The sequence below is a fragment of the Lethenteron reissneri genome, chromosome 67 (assembly GCF_015708825.2).
Source record: "Lethenteron reissneri isolate LAM-NWPU_2019-01 chromosome 67, ASM1570882v1, whole genome shotgun sequence".
Classification (NCBI taxonomy): Eukaryota; Metazoa; Chordata; class Hyperoartia; order Petromyzontiformes; family Petromyzontidae; genus Lethenteron; species Lethenteron reissneri.
In genome coordinates, this window is record NC_083845.1 from 1,431,313 (window position 1) to 1,442,227 (window position 10,915).

General features: G+C 54.4%; 1 protein-coding gene across 1 annotated transcript in view; it reads right to left on the reverse strand.

Annotated features, from left to right (window-relative positions):
- AJM1 (apical junction component 1 homolog) overlaps positions 1–9,907 on the reverse strand; it is a 24,977-nt gene extending 15,070 nt beyond the window's left edge. Inside the window, exon 1 of the mRNA XM_061578586.1 lies at positions 9,478–9,907. The gene's annotated coding sequence lies outside the window, so the exon portion shown is untranslated. The remainder of the gene's footprint in view (positions 1–9,477) is intronic.
- Between the last annotated feature and the right edge of the window lie 1,008 nt (positions 9,908–10,915).

Consider the following 10,915-nt stretch of genomic DNA (forward strand, 5'->3'; position numbering starts at 1 on the left):
TCCACACACTCACTCTGTAGAACGAGGACATTCAGACTCCACACACTCACTCTGTAGAACAGGAGGACATTCAGACTCCACACACTCACTCTGTAGAACAGGGGGGGAACATACAGACTCCACACACTCACTTTGTAGAACAGGGGGAGGACATACACACTCCACACACTCACTCTGTAGGACAGGGGAGAACATTCAGACTCCATACACTCACTCTGTAGAACAGGGGGAGAACATTCAAACTCCACACACTCACTCTGTAGAACAGGGGGAGGATATTCAGACTCCACTCACTCACTCTGTAGAACAGGGGGAGAACATACAGACTCCACACACTCACTCTGTAGAACAGGGGGAGAACATTCAGACTCCACACACTCACTCTGTAGAACAGGGGGAGAACATTCAGACTCCACTCACTCACTCTGTAGAACAGGGGGAGGATATTCAGACTCCACTCACTCACTCTGTAGAACAGGGGGAGAACATTCAGACTCCACACACTCACTCTGTAGAACAGGGGGAGAACATTCAGACTCCACTCACTCACTCTGTAGAACAGGGGGAGGATATTCAGACTCCACACACTCACTCTGTAAAACAGGGGGAGGACATTCAGACTCCACACACTCACTCTGCAGAACAGGGGGAGGACATTCAGACTCCACTCACTCACTCTGCAGAACAGGGGGAGAACATTCAAACACCACACACTCACTCTGTAGAACAGGGGGAGGATATTCAGACTCCACACACTCACTCTGTAGAACAGGGGGAGGACATTCAAACACCACACACTCACTCTGTAGAACAGGGGGAGGATATTCAGACTCCACACACTCACTCTGTAGAACAGGGGGAGAACATTCAGACTCCACACACTCACTCTGCAGAACAGGGGGAGGACATTCAAACACCACACACTCACTCTGCAGAACAGGGGGAGAACATTCAAACACCACACACTCACTCTGTAGAACAGGGGAGAACATTCAAACTCCACACACTCACTCTGTAGAACAGGGGGAGAACATTCAGACTCCACACACTCACTCTGTAGAACAGGGGGAGAACATTCAGACTCCACACACTCACTCTGTAGAACAGGGGGGGAACATTCAGACTCCACACACTCACTCTGTAGAACAGGGGGAGGACATTCAGACTCCACACACTCACTCTGTAGAACAGGGGGAGAACATTCAAACTCCACACACTCACTCTGTAGAACAGGGGGGGAACATTCAGACTCCACACACTCACTCTGTAGAACAGGGAGGAACATTCAGACTCCACCACTCACTCTGTAAACAGGGGGAGAACATTCAGACTCCACACACTCACATCTGTAGAACAGGGGGAGAACATTTCAGACTCCACACACCACTTCACTCTGTAGACAGGGGGAGGACATTCAGACTCCACACACTCACTCTGCAGAGCAGGGGGAGGGACATTCAGACTCCACACACTCACTCTGTAGAACAGGGGAGATTTCAGACTCCACGCACACACTCTGTAGAACAGGGGTAGGACTTCAAACTCCACTCACTTCACTCTGTAGAACAGGGGGAGGACATTCATACTCCACACACTCACTCTGTAGAACAGGGGGATAACATTCAGACTCCAACACTCACTCTGTAGAACAGGGGAGACATACATAATCCACACACTCACTCTGTAGAACAGGGGAGAACATTAAGACTCCACACACTCACTTTGTAGAACAGGGGGAGGACATACATACTCCACACACTCACTCTGTAGAACAGGGGGAGAACATTCAGACTCCACACACTCACTCTGTAGAACAGGGGGAGACATTCAGACTCCACACACTCACTCTGTAGGACAGGGGGAGAACATTCAGACTCCACACACTCACTCTGTAGAACAGGGGGAGAACATTCAGACTCCACAAACTCACTTTGTAGAACAGGGGGAGGACATACACACTCCACACACTCACTCTGTAGGACAGGGGGAGAACATTCAGACTCCACACACTCACTCTGTAAAACAGGGGGAGAACATTCAGACTCCACACACTCACTCTGCAGAACAGGGGGAGGACATTCAGGCTCCACACACTCACTCTGCAGAACAGGGGGAGAACATTCAGACTCCACACACTCACTCTGTAGAACAGGCGGAGGACATTCAGACTTCACACACTCACTCTGTAGAACAGGGGGAGAACATTCAGACTCCACAAACTCACTTTGTAGAACAGGGGGAGGACATTCAGACTCCACTCACTCACTCTGTAGAACAGGGGGAGAACATTCAGACTCCACACACTCACTCTGTAGGACAGGGGGAGAACATTCAGACTCCACACACTCACTCTGTAGAACAGGGGGAGAACATTCAGACTCCACACACTCACTCTGTAGGACAGGGGGAGAACATTCAGACTCCACACACTCACTCTGTAAAACAGGGGGAGAACATTCAGACTCCACTCACTCACTCTGTAGAACAGGGGGAGAACATTCAGACTCCACTCACTCACTCTGTAAAACAGGGGGAGAACATTCAGACTCCACTCACTCACTCTGTAGAACAGGGGGAGGACATTCAGACTCCACTCACACACTCTGTAGAACAAGGGGAGGACATTCAGACTTCACTCACTCACTCTGTAGAACAGGGGGAGAACATTCAGACTCCACACACTAACTCTGTAGGACAGGGGGAGGACATTCAGACTCCACTCACTCACTCTGTAGAATAGGCGGAGGACATTCAGACTCCACACACTCACTCTGTAGAACAGGGGGAGAACATTCAGATTCCACACACTCACTCTGTAGAACAGGGGGAGAACATTCAGACTCCACACACTCACTCTGTAGGACAGGGGGAGGACATTCAGACGCCACACACTCACTCTGTAGAACAGGGGGAGAACATTCAGACTCCACACACTCACTCTGCAGAACAGGGGGAGGACATTCTGACTCCACTCACTCACTCTGTAGAACAGGGGGAGAACATTCAGACTCCACACACTCACTCTATAGAACAGGGGGAGAACATTCAGACTCCACACACTCACTCTGTAAAACAGGGGGAGAACATTCAGACTCCACACACTCACTCTGTAGAACAGGGGGAGAACATTTAGACTCCACACACTCACTCTATAGAACAGGGGGAGAACATTCAGACTCCACACACTCACTTTGTAGAACAGGCGGAGGACATTCAGACTCCACACACTCACTCTATAGAACAGGGGGAGAACATTTAGACTCCACACACTCACTCTATAGAACAGGGGGAGGACATTCAGGCTCCACACACTCACTTTGTAGAACAGGCGGAGGACATTCAGACTCCACACACTCACTCTGTAGAACAGGCGGAGGACATTCAGACTCCACACACTCACTTTGTAGAACAGGGGGGGAACATACAGACTCCACACACTCTGTAGAACAGGGGGAAAACATTCAGACTCCACACACTCACTTTGTAGAACAGGGGGAGGACATACACACTCCACACACTCACTCTGTAGGACAGGGGGAGAACATTCAGACTCCACACACTCACTCTGTAAAACAGGGGGAGAACATTCAGACTCCACACACTCACTCTGTAGAACAGGGGGAGAACATTTAGACTCCACACACTCACTCTATAGAACAGGGGGAGAACATTCAGACTCCACACACTCACTCTGTAAGACAGGGGGAGGACATTCAAACTCCACTCACTCACTCTGTAGAACAGGGGGAGAACATTCAGGCTCCACACACTCACTCTGCAGAACAGGGGGAGAACATTCAAACTCCACACACTCACTCTGCAGAACAGGGGGAGGATATTCAGACTCCACTCACTCACTCTGTAGAACAGGGGGAGAACATTCAGGCTCCACACACTCACTCTGCAGAACAGGGGGAGAACATTCAGACTCCACACACTCACTCACTCTGTAGAACAGGGGGAGGATATTCAGACTCCACTCACTCACTCACTCTGTAGAACAGGGGGAGGACATTCAGACTCCACACACTCACTCTGTAGAACAGGCGGAGGACATTCAGACTCCACACACTCACTCTGTAGAACAGGCGGAGGACATTCAGACTCCACACACTCACTTTGTAGAACAGGGGGGGAACATACAGACTCCACACACTCACTTTGTAGAACAGGGGGAGGACATACACACTCCACACACTCACTCTGTAGGACAGGGGGGGAACATTCAGACTCCACACACTCACTTTGTAGAACAGGGGGAGGACATACACACTCCACACACTCACTCTGTAGAACAGGGGGAGAACATTCAGACTCCACACACTCACTCTGTAGAACAGGGGGAGAACATTCAAACTCCACACACTCACTCTGTAGAACAGGGGGAGGATATTCAGACTCCACTCACTCACTCTGTAGAACAGGGGGAGAACATACAGACTCCACACACTCACTCTGTAGAACAGGGGGAGAACATTCAGACTCCACACACTCACTCTGTAGAACAGGGGGAGAACATTCAGACTCCACTCACTCACTCTGTAGAACAGGGGGAGGATATTCAGACTCCACTCACTCACTCTGTAGAACAGGGGGAGAACATTCAGACTCCACACACTCACTCTGTAGAACAGGGGGAGAACATTCAGACTCCACTCACTCACTCTGTAGAACAGGGGGAGGATATTCAGACTCCACACACTCACTCTGTAAAACAGGGGGAGGACATTCAGACTCCACACACTCACTCTGCAGAACAGGGGGAGGACATTCAGACTCCACTCACTCACTCTGCAGAACAGGGGGAGAACATTCAAACACCACACACTCACTCTGTAGAACAGGGGGAGGATATTCAGACTCCACACACTCACTCTGTAGAACAGGGGGAGGACATTCAAACACCACACACTCACTCTGTAGAACAGGGGGAGGATATTCAGACTCCACACACTCACTCTGTAGAACAGGGGGAGAACATTCAGACTCCACACACTCACTCTGCAGAACAGGGGGAGGACATTCAAACACCACACACTCACTCTGCAGAACAGGGGGAGAACATTCAAACACCACACACACACTCTGTAGAACAGGGGGAGAACATTCAAACACCACACACTCACTCTGTAGAACAGGGGGAGAACATTCAGACTCCACACACTCACTCTGTAGAACAGGGGGAGAACATTCAGACTCCACCCACTCACTCTGTAGAACAGGGGGGGAACATTCAGACTCCACACACTCACTCTGTAGAACAGGGGGAGGACATTCAGACTCCACACACTCACTCTGTAGAACAGGGGGAGAACATTCAAACTCCACACACTCACTCTGTAGAACAGGGGGGGAACATTCAGACTCCACACACTCACTCTGTAGAACAGGGGGAGAACATTCAGACTCCACACACTCACTCTGTAGAACAGGGGGAGAACATTCAGACTCCACACACTCACTCTGTAGAACAGGGGGAGAACATTCAGACTCCACACACTCACTCTGTAGAACAGGGGGAGGACATTCAGACTCCACACACTCACTCTGCAGAGCAGGGGGAGGACATTCAGACTCCACACACTCACTCTGTAGAACAGGGGGAGGATATTCAGACTCCACTCACACACTCTGTAGAACAGGGGGAGGACATTCAAACTCCACTCACTCACTCTGTAGAACAGGGGGAGGACATTCATACTCCACACACTCACTCTGTAGAACAGGGGGATAACATTCAGACTCCACACACTCACTCTGTAGAACAGGGGGAGGACATACATACTCCACACACTCACTCTGTAGAACAGGGGGAGAACATTCAGACTCCACACACTCACTTTGTAGAACAGGGGGAGGACATACATACTCCACACACTCACTCTGTAGAACAGGGGGAGAACATTCAGACTCCACACACTCACTCTGTAGAACAGGGGGAGACATTCAGACTCCACACACTCACTCTGTAGGACAGGGGGAGAACATTCAGACTCCACACACTCACTCTGTAGAACAGGGGGAGAACATTCAGACTCCACACACTCACTCTGTAGAACAGGGGGAGGACATTCAGACTCCACACACTCACTCTGTAGGACAGGGGGAGGACATTCAGACTCCACACACTCACTCTGTAGAACAGGGGGAGAACATTCCGACTCCACACACTCACTCTGTAGAACAGGGGGAGGACATTCAAACTCCACTCACTCACTCTGTAGAACAGGGGGAGAACATTCAGACTCCACACACTCACTCTGTAGGACAGGGGGAGGACATTCAGACTCCACTCACTCACTCTGTAGAACAGGGGGAGGACATTCAGACTCCACACACTCACTCTGTAGAACAGGCGGAGGACATTCAGACTCCACACACTCACTCTGTAGAACAGGGGGGGGGGGACATACAGACTCCACACACTCACTCTGTAGAACAGGGGGAAAACATTCAGACTCCACACACTCACTCTGTAGAACAGGGGGAGGACATACACACTCCACACACTCACTCTGTAGGACAGGGGGAGAACATTCAGACTCCACACACTCACTTTGTAGAACAGGGGGAGGACATACACACTCCACACACTCACTCTGTAGGACAGGGGGAGAACATTCAGACTCCACACACTCACTTTGTAGAACAGGGGGAGGACATACACACTCCACACACTCACTCTGTAGAACAGGGGGAGAACATTCAGACTCCACTCACTCACTCTGCAGAACAGGGGGAGAACATTCAGGCTCCACACACTCACTCTGTAGAACAGGGGGAGAACATTCAAACTCCACACACTCACTCTGCAGAACAGGGGAGAACATTCAGACTCCACACACTCACTCTGTAGAACAGGGGGAGAACATTCAAACTCCACACACTCACTCTGCAGAACAGGGGGAGAACATTCAGGCTCCACACACTCACTCTGCAGAACAGGGGGAGAACATTCAGGCTCCACACACTCACTCTGTAGAACAGGGGGAGAACATTCAGGCTCCACACACTCACTCTGTAGAACAGGGGGAGAACATTCAGGCTCCACTCACTCACTCTGTAGAACAGGGGGAGACATTCAGACTCCACTCACTCACTCTGTAGAACAGGGGGAGAACATTCAAACTCCACACACACACTCTGTAGAACAGGGGGAGAACATTCAGACTCCACACACTCACTCTGTAGAACAGGGGGAGAACATTCAAACTCCACACACACACTCTGTAGAACAGGGGGAGAACATTCAGACTCCACACACTCACTCTGTAGAACAGGGGGAGAACATACAGACTCCACTCACCCACCCACTCACGCACTCACCCACCCACCCACTCACCCACCCACTCAGATGTCATGATCAATTACATCTAAGACATTATACTTTGTTTAATTATTATTATTGTTGTTGTATCAGGTAAGGCCCGATAAGCTACGTAGCTCTCTTTCAGAAGCCACCTGGCCACAAGTGACAGCTCAACGGAGCCATTACGTGAGGATTCATAGCGGCAGGCACTCACACACGGCGCGTTGTGTACTCACTCACACACGGGGCGCGTTGTGTACCCACTCACACACGGCGCGTTGTGTACTCACTCACACACGGGGCGCGTTGTGTACCCACACACACGGGGCGCGTTGTGTACCCACACACACACGGGGCGTTGTGTCTCACACACACACGGCGCGTTGTGTACTCACACACACTCACACACGGGGTGCGTTGTGTACCCACACACACACGGGGCGTTGTGTCTCACACACACACGGCGCGTTGTGTACTCACACACACGGGGCGTTGTGTCTCACACTCACGGGGCGTTGTGTCTCACACACACACGGGGCGTTGTGTCTCACACACACACGGGGCGTTGTGTCTCACACACACACGGGGCGTTGTGTACCCACACACACACGGGGCGTTGTGTCTCACACACACACGGCGCGTTGTGTACTCACACACACACGGGGCGTTGTGTCTCACACACACACGGCGCGTTGTGTACTCACACACACACGGGGCGTTGTGTCTCACACACACACACGGCGCGTTGTGTCTCACACACACTCACGGGGCGTTGTGTCTCACACACTCACGGGGCGTTGTGTCTCACACACGCACGGGGCGTTGTGTACCCACACACACACGGGGCGTTGTGTCTCACACACACACACGGCGCGTTGTGTCTCACACACACACACGGGGCGTTGTGTCTCACACACACACACGGGGCGTTGTGTCTCACACACACACACGGCGCGTTGTGTCTCACACACACACACGGGGCGTTGTGTACCCACACACACACGGGGCGTTGTGTCTCACACACTCACGGGGCGTTGTGTCTCACACACACACGGGGCGTTGTGTACCCACACACACACGGGGCGTTGTGTACCAACACACACACACGGGGCGTTGTGTACCCCCCCACACACACACGGGGCGTTGTGTACCCACACACACGGGGCGTTGTGTACCCACACTCACGGGGCGTTGTGTCTCACACACACACGGGACGTTGTGTACTCACACACACACACGGGGCGTTGTGTACCCACACACACGGGGCGTTGTGTACTCACAAACACACGGGGCGTTGTGTACCCACACACACACGGGGCGTTGTGTCTCACACACATACGGGACGTTGTGTACTCACACACACACACGGGGCGTTGTGTACCCACACACACGGGGCGTTGTGTACTCACAAACACACGGCGCGTTGTGTACACACACACACGGGGCGTTGTGTCTCTCACACACACGGGGCGTTGTGTACCCACACACACGGGGCGTTGTGTACACACACACGGGGCGTTGTGTACTCACACGCACACACACACGGCGCGTTGTGTACCCACACACACACAGGGCGTTGTGGGTGTGGGGAGCGGTGGCGCTGCGGTTAGCGCTGCGCTCCGAACCCATCGATCCCGAGTTGGATTCCCCCAGCGACCGTTGATGGCGAATATCTGAACCGGTCCCGGGCTTCACCTAGGTCTACTCGGCCTTAAATAAGTCTGCTACGATCGGAATCAGAAAGACAAAGGTGGCTCGGCATGGTGTTGGCCTTCATCGCTGCTCGCTGACAGTTTCCGTGTGCGCGGTGAGCGCAGCGGTTGGCGCTGCGCCGCCGCGCTCCGAACCCGGCGCGCCCGAGTTGGACTCCTGCTCGCGGTGCCACCACCAGCGTCACCAAGTAAGGATCATCGTCGGAACCGCTCCTGGGGCCTCCATCATCCGAGGTCGACTTGGCCCTGAATGAGCGCCTGATGCGATGCGTTAAAACATCGCCACTGGGCGGGGGGGGGGGGGAGACAAAGGCGGCCGGGCGTGGTGCTGGCCGCCCACCCCCTCGTGTACCAGTGCCGGCCTTCATTGGCGCTACTCGCTAACAGCACTTGCCCCAACAGTCTGTCAAGGCTACACGGGGGTGGGGGGGATCTTTGCCTTTGCGTAGCGCTCACCTCGCAGCCCGCTGCGTGAGCCCAACTCCGACTCCGTCACCTGCACGGGCGAGACGCAGCAGCGCCTGTGCCGATGCCTGTGCCGATGCCTGTGCCGATGCCTGTGCCGATGCCTGTGCCGATGCCTGTGCCGATGCCTGTGCCGATGCCGACTGACGAGACGGCGACGTTAGAAGAGGCGATGACGGCGTGGAATCGACGGTGGCGACGAAGCTGGTGGTGCAATGCTCCTGTTGAATCGACGGTGGCGATGATGGTGGTGACGGTGGTGATGATGATGCCGATGCGATGACGGCGGTGACGATGGTGGTGATGGTGCCGACAATGCGCACTGCTGCAGCGGAGGTGGCGGTGGTGATGGGCTCAGCCTCCTGCACACGCGCCCTGCTGCACTGCTGCACCGCCGTGCCCCACACCACCACCACCTCCCCTCTTCGCATCCCGCCTCTATCTCTCCCTCCCTCGTTCGCCCTCCCTCTCCCCGCTCACATTACATCCTAACCCCCCCCAACTCCCCTTCCCCCCTCATCTCCCTCCCCCCATCTCCCCCCCCATCTCCCCCTCCCCCATCTCCCCCTCCCCCATCACCCCCTCCCCCATCACCCCCCCCATCAACCTCCTTCCGCATCCCCTCTCCTCCCCATCTCCCCCTTATCTCCCTCCCCCCTCCTGCCCATCAACCTCCACCCCCCCCCCCCAACTCCCTCCCTCCCCCTCAACCTCCCTCCGCATCTCCCCATCTCGCCTCCTCCCCATCACCCCCCCCAACTCCCCCCCCCAACTCCCCCCCCCCCCCCATCAACTTCCCCCCATCAACCTCTCCCCACCATCAACTTCCCCCCCCCATCTCCCCCCTCCCCAACTCCCCTCCCCCCATCAACCTCCCCCCATCAACCTCCCCCATCTCCCCATCTCCTTTCCCTCCCCATCTCCCTGCCCCATCAACCTCCCTCACCATCTCACCCCCCCCATCTCCCCTCCCCCCCATCAACCTCCCTCACCATCTCACCCCTCCCCATCTCCCCTCCCCCCCATCAACCTCCCTCACCATCTCACCCCTCCCCATCTCCCCTCCCCCCCATCAACCTCCCTCACCATCTCACCCCCCCCCACCCTCTCTCCTCCCCGCTCCCATTGCGCCCTCTGCGCCATCCACCGCCCTCCTCTCTCCCCCTCCGTCTCCCTGCCAACGTTCTGCCGCAATCGGTTACCGGCTCCCAGACTCTCCCGACTCTCGGAACCGGTAACCGATTGCGAGAGGCGGTTACCAGTTTGGCGACCCCATTCACTCCAGCAGTGAGTCGTGGGCAGGACTCGGCACACGACGAGACGTCTCTTTTATTGAGAAGCCGCCCGCCCCAACGCAGCAACAGACAAACATCGCCCCCCCGCCCCCCCGTGGAGCCTGCCACGCCAAGTACTTTACAGATCATCGGAT